This window comes from Dufourea novaeangliae, unplaced genomic scaffold (assembly GCF_001272555.1).
Source record: "Dufourea novaeangliae isolate 0120121106 unplaced genomic scaffold, ASM127255v1 scaffold16, whole genome shotgun sequence".
Classification (NCBI taxonomy): Eukaryota; Metazoa; Arthropoda; class Insecta; order Hymenoptera; family Halictidae; genus Dufourea; species Dufourea novaeangliae.
In genome coordinates, this window is record NW_015373891.1 from 3,010,132 (window position 1) to 3,022,804 (window position 12,673).

A 12,673-nucleotide genomic window follows, 5' to 3' on the forward strand; every position below is an offset into this window, starting at 1 on the left:
TATAGTCACGTATTGCCATCGTATAGCGAAATGTTGTATTGCCTGGTCTGGATTATTTGTATGTAAAAAGTTTGGCGAAAAGGCGACGTTATTTTTATTTAGGTCGAAACCTATCGAGAAATTTATTGGCCGCAAATCTCCACGGAAAAATATCCTTTTGCTCTTCGAGCACGATATTCCGTAAATTCGTCACGGGCAGCGAAAGGGACGTGGGAAGTAAAAAATTTCGAGCGGTTCGTACACGTCGTGCATTTAAATAGTTGTTCCGAAAAATTGGAATTAAAGTGGTCGTGTTGAAAATATGTGAATTTCGGGCGAAATTCGACGTTGATTTCCATGAATAATTTACAGCAAGATTCTATTGACGCGTTTCACTGTCGAATCAGAGCAAGAAAGATGTTCACAGAAAATCAAAAATGTACTAACTTATGGGGTCGGTGAATATACTTATCGTTGTACTTGTACACTTAGGATTGAAATTACCAGATTGCAATTTTGTATGATATACATGTCCCTTTTCCAGTTTTTTTATTTTAATTTTTATTGAAAAATGTTTTAAACATGTGGCTAACGGACGATTATATATATTTAGACAGAGACTTTGATAAGTATTTCAGAATATTCTCAGATTACTTGAGAGCCTAAAACAGTAAAAAAATTAGACTTGGACATAAACGATCCAGTTTGTTTACAGAGGGTTAAACTTCGTAAGTGTTACAAACTTATTATTATATATTGAACACTATTTATTCTTTAAACCTAACAGATCTTTACGATCTTTATTCAACGGAGTGTTTTTCGGTATCTTGTTCCAAGGATTAATTTCCTTAATTTAGATCAAATGCTGTACTCGTATAATAAGGGTCATAAGGTTCATACAATTGGTATATTACACGGTATTCCCCTATATAATTGTGCCATGTGGTTCAAATAACGCGATTATAGGGTAGGGTCATCGGGTGTGGGTGCCTTTCAGAAATGTATCCCACGGCGATGCTTACGCGAGAAGATTAAAGCGCGTGACCGTCAGTAGGCTGACATTTGTTCCTCCACATTTCCTATTACTAATCCGCTATTTAAACAGATCCATGTTCCTCTAAATTATAAATCATTTAAATGGCGCAATTATACGCGGACAGGAACATCGTACAATAATACGAAATCTACAAATATTCTGTCCCTCACTGAAAACACAGGAGTGATTAATCCTATTTCCGCAAGCAAACACAATTCTCATCGCACCGAGTCCTTTTCCAAAGATCAATTTCCCCAATCCAGTTCAAACGAAAAACGGATTAAAGACGAGGACCAGTTGAGAGAAAGAGAGGGGGAATAGAGAGAGTGAATGAAGGACAGGGAGGCTGGAGGATCTCGAAACTTCAGAGTCGTGGTCGCCGGAGTGTAGTCATTGTCCGCGAGAAATCGGCCGTGATGCCGTAAATCCTGGAAATTTGTCAAGAGGGCCCCCACTTTGGGTTAAATTTAAGGTAAAACGTAGTTAATGGTGTTAAGGAGCGGCGCGACAATGCCCCGTAGGCACTCTCGTATCCTCGTCGCACGACAATGGGACACTTGTGTCGCCTTCGTTCGCGCAGCGGGTGAGTGGCGAACGTGAAGACCGGCTGCCTTCTTTTATTTTTTTTTTCCTCACGGTCCCCGTCGTTGTCCGGGCCCATTCACCACCGTGTTCCCGGGGCCCTACGAGTCCGTTCTGCCCCGCTCTCTCATTCATTCGTTCGTCGAGAGCGAGGAATCCTGCCGATGAATGACCGGGTCTCGGCTCCGGGAAAAGTCCGAATCAAAAAATTGTCACCCTCGCGCGAATGGCCCAGCTTCCTTTTCTTGGACGTTCCCAGTTTCGGGGACGACGTGTCTCGCGTCCAAGGGGCCGGTCGGTACTTTTGACGATCGGTTTAAAGGACGTTTAAGCGGTGCCGTAACGTGAACTTCTACTACGAATTTCGCGGTCCTTTAACTACCTGTACATAGCCACTTCAGGCCGCGTTTTGTTGGAGGCCTGATTCGGGAGGGCCCAATCGAATATGCTTCAAAGTATCGTTGCTGCTCGGAATGAATTTTTATTGTCCACTGAAACATTTTAATCTTTAATTTTGTAGAGTACTGGAAGTTTATATGGGGCGTTCGCGAAATTCACGAAGATAATTGAAATTTATTATAGTGTCAAAGTGTCTACGTGATAATGTACACTGATGAGCAAACTCGGCTTCCTCTAGGGGAAAAAGCAAGGTAAGGGTCTCCTACTGGTTGGTAAATTTATTTCAAATACTGAAATAAATGTTAAACCGAATGTTAATTTGACATAAATTTCATTAACTCCGAGATCAAGTGGTTGGAGTTCCTTCCTTTAGTGGAAGTCGAGTTTGCTCGCAAGGGTACCCTAGTATACTGACGAGCGATCTGTTCCCTTGAAAATTAAGGAATTGTAGTTTGTTTAAGAGAACGGTTTAATGAGATGCTCAGAGTTCTACGCTAGTTTTAACCCTTTCGTTACGTTGGGGTTGGCCGCCAGTATGATTCCACTGTATAAAAATTGGAATTTCCAGATTTAATCAATTAAAAATGGCGAACTATCTTTTTTGTCCTTTATTCGTTATTCGAAACACTTTATCCACATAATGGATTTTCTCATCTCTGTCGTACACAGCAGCGAACTCTTGATTGTTTTGTGTATATTCAACGATAACGCTCGTCAGCTGCGTGTGACATGCATTGCACGATGCCTGTTTCACGTGTAATAATGCACGGAAGGGCACGCTTTTCTCTCAGCGGCTTTCAATTACTTTCGAGCACAAAGGAGGTCGTCTTATCTGGCACGAAACTGGCTAATGAAAGAGCATTCCGCGATGTCGTAATTACGTTATCGTTACAACGTCTAGTGAACTTTCGCCTCTGGTCTCGACTCGTTTGTCGAAAACAGTAGATATTCCCCCAGAGACAAATAATCAGTCTATTTCGACGACGTTGCTTTCACGGCACGCTCGTACACGTCGCGGTCGACTGAAGTAAACGTCGACAATAATTTCTACGTATTAGGACAGAAATATTCCCTGAAGCTTGTTGTGTCACTCTTACGTCACGTCCAGATGTAGGTGTCTTGAATTTCAATGCAATTTGTGTCGTAATTAAGTCAATAGACGATGCAAAATTCAGAGACAAAAAGACCGCCGGCTGAGGATATTGTCGGATTCACTTGTTTTATTCAAAGCAGGTCGATACAGTAAATTAAATTCGTGTCCGTATCTTCATTTAAGTCAGAACCATACAAAGTATGTAGTAATGAAGTAAACTAATAACAACAGTAATTGAGTAATCAAATCACTAGGATAGTAATTTAATTAAAATTTCCTATAATTTAACGAATTTCTATAGCAATTATCAATTCCTCTACGATCTATGAATATACAAATATTTTTATAAACACCAATGCTCAGCCACGTCACGTTTCGCCGTCGGAGAAAATAATTCAGAAATCGCAAGAGAAGCTAAACCTGATACCAACCTCCACTTACCAATTCACTTTAGAAAACTAGAACAAAAAAACATTTCAAAGGTGCATAAGCGCAGAATGAGATTATATTTAATGTTGCTAAGATAAATGATTTATACATAAATTCTCTGAACTTTTTGTTCAGACCTTGTATTTCTAGTCCATCAACGAAGTGAATCAAACATGTCATAAAACATCCTGTAAAACTCACACTTCCTCTTCATCCCGAATGCAAACGCTCTCTCACACTTTCCAGCAGTATATCTCACGAAACCCACGGTGCACTATACATTCGTCTGAATGATTAGAATCCCGAATTCCGGTCTAACTCCTACCCGTACGGTTATAGCGTGCCGTAAATTCTGTATCGACCTAAATGATCCTGCGAACGCGTGCACGGCGGGGTCCGGCGGTAGGTACCTAGCCCGCTGCAATTCAATTTTCCGGGTTCTCGCGTGCTCAGCCTCGTCACGCCTCGGATTCAATCCGTTTCCCGGGGACCGCGAGCGATATGCAGATACGGGGAGCCGGCTCCTTTACAAATCTATTAACATCCGGTCCGTTTCAGGAGGTTCACCGAAACCACCCACGAATTGCCATGATCCCGGCTAACGAGCAGCCAGATAATTAGGTACGTTTCGAGTTCGCGTAAACAGGAAGGTTCGTTTGCCGGACGCGAAACAATCTCTTGGGTGGCCAACAAAATTTAAATAAAAAACCTCCGAAAAATGTCTATATTTTTTCCTTTCATAAATTGACTCCTGCTCGTGTGATTCCGTTTGGAATTGTTAACTTACTCAGCGTTTATAGTTTATACACTGCGTGACATAAATCTAAAACCACCCTGAAATTTTGAATTCTTATGTAGTTGTGGTTAAAATAGAAACGGATTAAGAGTTACTGAGAAATAATGTATCCTCAGAAAAGGATAGATTATATTCCCTAGAAGTGTTTTTTTTTATTTTAAGCGTAATATAGAACGATTGAAAACTTTAGGGTGGTTTTCTACTTATGCCATGTAGTGGTTATATACTATTAATAATTATATACTATTAACCTGAAGATTCCATGTGAAATAGATTATATTCCCTAGAAGTGTTTTTTTTTAATTTTAAGCGCAATGTGGAAGGATTGAAAACTTTAGGGTGGTTTTCTAGTTATGCCATGTAGTGGTTATATACTATTAATAATTATATACTATTAACCTGAAGATTCCATGTGGCATCGTGTCGCATAGTTTTTATTTTTATTGATAAATATTTTTCTTTCCTTACCGATGCATGCACAGCTTGCTAATTGGTTCGCAGACTCAGAATTTAACCACGAAACTTCGCGAACCACTTTGTCGCGTTGTTATAGTTTCAGCTTTTAGATACTACACGCCACTATAGTCGCTTTCCTTTAACACGGAGGGAGCTCGTTAAAATAGCACAAGTTGAGCCTGCTAATAAATAAACAAATAAAAAAATTCCAGAAAGTCGTCTCGAGCCCTCATTTTGCAAATGGCACTTCTGAACCATCTGCTACTATACTGGCTTACTTGTTTATCTCTTGTTGAAAATCGTGTAGACTATTTATTTTTAAATCAGGCTACATGCATAGTGATAAGAATCAAGCACCGTTCGTGGTACTAATATTGTTCACGTGCAGTCCGCGGCAAAGCTGTCCGTACAGGTCCGCGGAAAGTCCCACGCCGCAGCTAAAAGGTTAATTGTGCCCACGACAATGCCGCGGTTATTGTACGAGGACGCGTCACCGATTGTATTACCGTAATCGTTGTTGGAATTGCAATTACGCGGCGATACATTGATTACCATTAGCCCGTTGGATATCGGGAAACGTCATTGCGATTGATTTCCAACGAATCGACACGGGAGAGCAAAACGACGGTGTCGTATGATTTGGTTGGTTTCATTGGATTTGTACGCGGGGAATATGGATCGTTGTGTGGCCGAACCGATTGCGGGAACAAGTCATAGTGATAATTTTGTGTCGGAGATAACCGTGCATAATTCGATCGAGTTAGAGGAAGGGAATTGGAGTCACGGTCGGTATGCATCCTCGACGTACGCGTCTTGGCGTGTATACACTCTGTCTTTGGCTGCGCTTTGATCCTTTAGCCAACCGGTGGAATGTATTTCACGTATGCATTGACATTACTGTTCGCAAGTACCTGGAGAGGTATACGTTTTCGGAGAAGCACAAATTCTGCGTTCCATATATAAACCGCATCAATGGAACTATTTCCATTGTTATTGCCTCGTATTCGTTAAGTGATTTGTGAACTCCTATTTCAGTTTCACTCGAAGAATTTGCCTCAAACATACTTCTCAGAAATATTCTAGAAGGTTCAAACGATAATCAGCTAGGAATTGTGTAATATTTTTTATAGCCGGTTCACCGTAGTATTTATTGAAACTTGTGACATTAATAGGCAGGAATATGATAAATGTGTACTGAAAATGAATGAAGAACTTTCGAAGAAGATTAATACGTTGACTTCCGTGAGAGCTACCAGTGGCCGATGTTAGTTAATTGATAAGAATTTTTGTACTTCACAATCTCAGTCACGTATCATTCATCCATTCCAATCTTCTATTTGAAAATATCGAATAGGTAACTTCCAGAACCTGGTGCGCCGAAACCGGTCACACGGCCCATTAAATCTCCCACAAAGCGTCAGAACCGTCTCCACACGCAATCCCTTCAAAACAATTTCACACGACACGGAGGAACTAACAGTTTCCGTTCCACCGTTCCCTTCGCAAATACGGAACTCTTTCGAGTCGCCTGTCAGGGGGGTCCGTGGAGTGGTATTAATGAGTTTCGAGCGGACTCGCGGGCACTCGAGAAAAACTGCGGTCGCCGGAGCTTGGGGAGTAAACCGCAACGGTTTCTTGCGGCTGGCGGAACTTAACCTAGAAAAAGGGCGAAGTTAAAGGAGCGGCGACGCCGAAGGGAGACGGAGGAATTTGGATCGAGTGGAACGGGATGGAAAAAGAAAGGGAGAGTAAAACCTACCAGAGAGAATAAAGGTGCTGCTGCTGTTTGGAGCGGGACAGAGACACGGTGAGTCGAGCTTTCCGGTTTACGGAGCGCTAATTCATTTCATCTTATGCGCACTGAAGTGGCGCTCGATCAACGTTGAAAAGAGTCAGCGCGACAGCACTCGAGCGTTCCGCAGAATGGCGGGGGCTGCTCTCGTGTGGTCGTCGAAGGGGAACGGTGACAAGACGACCGAGGCGCAATGGGACACACGGTTGCAGGCCACTTGAAAGTTGAAACCGTTTTTTTCTTTTTTACTTTTTTTTTTTTCGTGTTTGCCAGGAGAGAAGTACAATAGCGACACAATATTGGTCTCGACGTACAGAGGCTCGACGCGCGCGTCCCTTTCAGTGGCGCACAACACGCGCTGGAACCGCAACGAATTTCTCCTCGTCACACGAGGACACTCCGTTCCGTAATACGGAAAGACGCAATAGAATGGGGTAGGTTCGCGTGGTTCGACGTTCCACCGGGCGGAATTTATTCGACTAGAACGCCGAGACCCAATCGAGTTTTCATTCGCTACGTACCGAGTCACGTTTCATAGAATTTCGTGTGGGTCACTGTCTGCGAATTTTCGAATTTAATTTTCATCCGACCAGCTTCGTCGGTTTTAATCCTAAGGATTATGGGGCGGAACTGGGTCGCGATTAAAATATTTACCTTTGGATTATCTTTCTGCCCGCTCTAGTAACCTGTGACCGATTTCCGGTGTGGTTTGCAGAGCGCTTTGACCGCAAATGGAAATGTGACGGACTGAATGGTGGCTGGGGCAAAATTAAAAAGAGCTCGTCGATAAATTTTCTATTAAATGAAATGGAATTAAGCTGTGCAGGCATTTACACGACATGAAAATTGGATTAAATGCAACGGGAAAAAAACTTCGACCGTAATTAACGAAAGCTTTACTTCGCTTTTAATTTAATTCTGTAAACAGGCTCTCGGGTGCTACATATACTTTCTGAAGTAGTTATAGTTGTTTCTTCATTTTAATTAGCGCATTAAATGGCCATTTAAGGTTTAATTGAACGTACAAGGTAACTGTAACCTGAGTGCGGAAGATTATACAAATTCACAGTCTTTAGATACTAATTTGAAGAATTTTTTACCGTTCCTGTAATTGATGAGCATCCACAGAGCGTTCAAAATAAAAGGATATAAGGTCTACAGCTTTATGTGCTTGTAACTTATTGTATTATGATGTGTTCAAATGAAACAGATTCTTGTTTGATATCAGGTTCCGTGTATTATTCTAGAACGTTGTACTATTACTCATAATAATAATACTTTCTCCTTACTATCACTAAACGTCATCGTCAACAACGACACTTGCCCCCTGCCCCCTGAACGGAAAAAGTGGCTTTTCTCCCATCCTACAAAAAATTGCATTTTTCAAACGCATACATTTTCAACGATTTATGACTTTAAAAACAAAATAAAGTGTGTCTGGTTACGTACAGCCGTTTTTACTGTGACAGTCGATGTGTTAATATTTTTGCCCCTTCAATTCATTCACCAACAATTTCATCAATTTTCATCGTAACAACTTTTAGAATTTTCATAAACATCGCTAGATCAACCGGTTAACAAAGATTTCAGCATTCCGTACTGATTCCTTGTCTAATCAAGATTCGACGTGCTCGCCAATCTTCGATCGGATCTACTTCGCTAATAGCAGCCGTCGACTTCCACGACGGGAATTCACAATCAGGACCAGACACTGCACTTTTACTTGGGGGCCCCATTGGGCAAACAGTCACGCGGCGCGCGATATAATGTCGTCCTCCGATAAAGAAGGAATTATTACGGGTGGTTGGCGCGCTCGCGCGCTCCATTTTGTCGCTCTCGCCGTCTGCCCAATGACAGCGCACAAAAACCCCCGGCCACGATTTCCAGAAAAGAACGTTAGAAAGTCCGTGTATATTGGAAGAATAGAAGGTCCGTCTGTATTGTGCACAGAGTAACGGGGATCGTGTATACGTCGTCGATGCCATCGGGCGACCGGTTAAGCGACGTTTCCACTAGGCAACTTTTGATCGGCCGACCGAGTCGATCGACTTGAAATCGTTCGACTAAAAGGTTTACACTATAGGAGGCTTCGTCGTCTGACTTTTTTATTAGTTTAGATGGTTAATAACGGAGCTGCGTGTAACGTCAGCAATTGCAATGAGTTTCCTGGGCGAATTGAAAAAATTCATTAGTCGGAAAATTAACGACACCGAAAATCGATTCGGTCGGCCGACCAAAAGTTGCCTACTGTAAACGTCGCTTTAGCCACCGGAGCTACGCGGCGACACTGTGCTCGGCCAATGACGTGAGAATAATTCCGGTGCGCCGCCCACAAACACGGATGCCTTTCACTTGAATCCGACTTGTAGTACACACACGTATATACATACGTCAATGGAATTCATGGGGGCGTCACTGTGTTGTCGTTTCTATGGCTATTTGGAAGTTGTGAACATGAGAACTTGTCATCGATGATGGTAGCTAATTTATGAAACGACGAAAATCTCGTATTGTCGTTCGAGACACAAATATGGGGACTACCGTGGAATCCTTCACGGCAGAACTTCCTTTCAGTTAGCGAACGGTCTCTCTCCATTCATGTTTCTGCCAAACGGAGCTTAATTTAATATTTAAGAGGCGACCTTTGGGGTGGATCCACCCTTTTCAGGACGTGTCACTGATCGGTTACGAGGGGCGCTGGCATTTACTTTATACTTCAATTTTAGTTTAATATTTATGTTTTATTTCAGAAGTGTGTCCTAAACTATTGGACGGTAGCTCATGTAGAGTACAATAAAATATTATTGCTGTGAAGATATTCCACGAAGTATAAAACACTTACAGTATAAAACACCGAACGAGAAATTACACGAAGAAGATGGGATATAGCTATACAGCTGCTGTGAAACTTAACCCTAAGAGCATATAGAAACAAAAATAGAATAAAACATAGAACAGAGTAAAATCAGTATAACATGTACTAACTCAGATAAGCTTCAGCGTCACATAATTTAAGCTAATGTACATACAAAGTAACAATATCAAATATAATCTGATGACATAAAGTGTAAAGTAAGATTAAAGTAAGATGACGTGATATTGTGCAGCGTCGTGAACTTAACAAATGCACTGGCGATACCATATCTAAAAATGACTTCTAGACGGTGGCAACTGAGACTAGAAAGTTACATAAAAAGAAGAAAAAATATAATACGACAAAACAAAGGATCTGGCTATCTATCTGAAGGAAGGGTATATAAAGAAATTATGGACATCAAATGATAAAGAGTTGTAATTGAAGAAGAATACAATATTTACTTCTATTGTCCATTTAACACGTTCCATACCGAACCGCCTTTTACTTTACTTTCCACGTGAATTGAAAACGGTACACATGGCAGTAAACGTGTTAAATAAGTATCAAGAAAAACAGTCGATCTTCTCAAAGGAACGAAACACCTCCGTCCACGATTAAACGAACCACCGTGCGTATAAATTACATTCACCCCGAAAATTATAGAAGTCAATTAGCTCGGAATAAACGTGTCGCAGCTGCGAGGGAAGCTCCTCGAACTCGATACGGAACAGGTCCCTCTGTTTAAGCGTTGGAAAGATCCGGCCCGCCACCTTCCCTTGGGTGACCCCGATTTTTCCCGAGTTTCCGTGATAGGGGCAATAAAGGGAGGGTTTCGACGAGTCATTACACGATCGTTACACGCCGGCAGGTGCCTTCCCCACGCGCATACCGTATCACCTTGCCATCGACGGTCCGCATTTTCGTTGTTCCAAGAGCGTGGAACACGCGTGTCCCACGCATCTGTGCCCGGAGCGTGTCCATCGAATTCCGGTCGGACAATTTTCAGGAAATTAACCAGTCCATCGACGTTCGGCTCAACCGAAAAGATCGGCGAACCGTGACGATCGGATCCTTCGAGACCGGGCCCCATGAAGGGTTTAATAATCGACGGAAGAAGCCAGCCGGTTATAACAACGTCAGGCTAGATTCGACGTCGCTTATTTCACCCACTTTTCCGCGCGTGAAATCGATACCTGGTCCCAGCGTTGTTTAGTGCACACGCCTACTTTGTGCTTGAGCTGGCTCTCCGTTTTACTGGAATGCTGAACCTGTGGAGATGTTGAAAGTTGCATCAATCATTCCGTTATCTCGTAAAAATTGAAAGATGAGAAAGTTTTTGATGTTTTTTATCATACAGGAGGTTAATAAAAATGTGGGACACATTCACTGTGTGGATTATACATGTTAAATTAATACTATACTGTTTTTTATTACTGATATTAACCCCCAGTAAACAATGTGGGTCGTTCAGGACCCAAGTAAATTTTCTTCTGATAAGTATTCCAATAATTTTTTAGACTTTTCGGAAGTTTGAAACAGTTGGAAAGATTAAGCTTGGAAATAAACGTCCCAGGTGGCCTGTGAAGTGTGAAAAAGTCTGCTCGTCCACGGAGGATTCACTATCACAAACACTTCCTTTATTCAATAATTTTTTTAAATAACTAAATCATAAAATTCATATCGGCTCGAAGCTTCCAATAAACAGAATTACGTTAGAGTTAATTACGACCGAGTACTAGCACAAATTTTACGAGTCGATTCTCTTCTGTTCGCGAGATAATAATCTCGGGGCATTCTATATGTCATAGATACAGTGGAGATCGGTTCCGTTCAGTCGCCTAATAGTAAAACGCCTGCGATGCAAATGAGCATCTGCTTCATCTGCGGCGCAGATTGATTTACGAGCTTGACGCTCGTAACTCGGCCCCGCTCGCCTATAGTAGGTAGGTACACGATGACGCGATGAAACGTGGACGCGGATGATATTCGCGAACGGTCGATATATCAAATTTTTAACGCGCGGAACATCCAATCTCCCTGGGGAATTCCGATTGTCTGCCATTTTCGTTTGCGAGCTTATTTGTCTCGGTGTATGCAACGAATAAATTAATGAAACAGGTGAAATTGAATAATTACCTCTCGCCATTATTACGTACGGAGACTTTTCATGTAACCCCTTAACCCTTTTGGGAATTGAAGTGCACGCGACTAGAAAAGGAACTGTCAGTGTGGTATGGCATGTCAGGAAATTATGGTGTAAAAAGACTATGATCATGTAATTTGTATTTGGGATCTTTGGAATTACTGATTGGAAATGATAATATAGTCAAAGAGTTGTTGCTCTTGAAAACGTAGTTGTTCTTTTACAAATAGTTCATCACCTATTAAGTATTTGAACATTTATTTTAATACGACTTCCTTTTTATAGTTCGTTTCTTCCATTTTTCGTATCTCGAGTTTAATAATTTACATAATTACTAGTATGATGTAGAAAGCCTGTGCTATTATGTATTTATAGTGTATCTAGCTTTAAATTGTATTGTTTTATTACTGGAAGATACGAAACAATTAATAGATTAAACCAAGAAATATAACTAAAATTTAAATTAAAAAGAATGTATTAGTATATTTATGTCTCTTATAAATTTCTGCTTTATAGCTAAGGATTAACAACAATAAAAAAAGGAGTTAAAGCAATGCCAGAGAAAAATACGTGTCGCAGTTCAAATACATTTTCTACGTTAAAAAATTGTTATTATCAATTCCATAAATGATTGTATCGTGTGTTATGATTTGGTGATATTGGTGATCATATTTAGTACGTTGTTGGAAAAAAAAAAAATTGGGCTCAGCCGGGATTTGAACCCGGGACCTCTCGCACCCAAAGCGAGAATCATACCCCTAGACCACTGAGCCGCTTATGAAAGGTTTGTGTTATTGGGTGATATCATGGAACACGGTAGCACACTTTTGGAATTACCTGTGTCATTAATTATTGCGCAGCGACGCTGTTGTTCCATTTCTGAATAAAATTTATATATGTAATCATTATATCAATTCCCGTAATTAACAGCATATATTTAACGTTAAAATTCCCTTGACATTTATCTGGAGCATAAACTAATCATATCGATAATTTCATGATTAATAATAAATATTTAATAATTTGATTAAATGAAGGGATTCAATCTGTTCTGTTTTATTTGGATTGGAATGTTTGCTCGTGCGAGAGAAAGTACGTGCAGGAATCTGGT

The 12,673-nt window shown here is 41.0% G+C and overlaps 1 non-coding gene across 1 annotated transcript; it reads right to left on the reverse strand.

The window, feature by feature from the left end:
- Positions 1 to 12,263: 12,263 nt before the first annotated feature.
- Trnap-ugg lies at positions 12,264 to 12,335 on the reverse strand. The gene has a single exon. It is a non-coding gene; the product is annotated as a tRNA-Pro (tRNA).
- Positions 12,336 to 12,673: the final 338 nt, after the last annotated feature.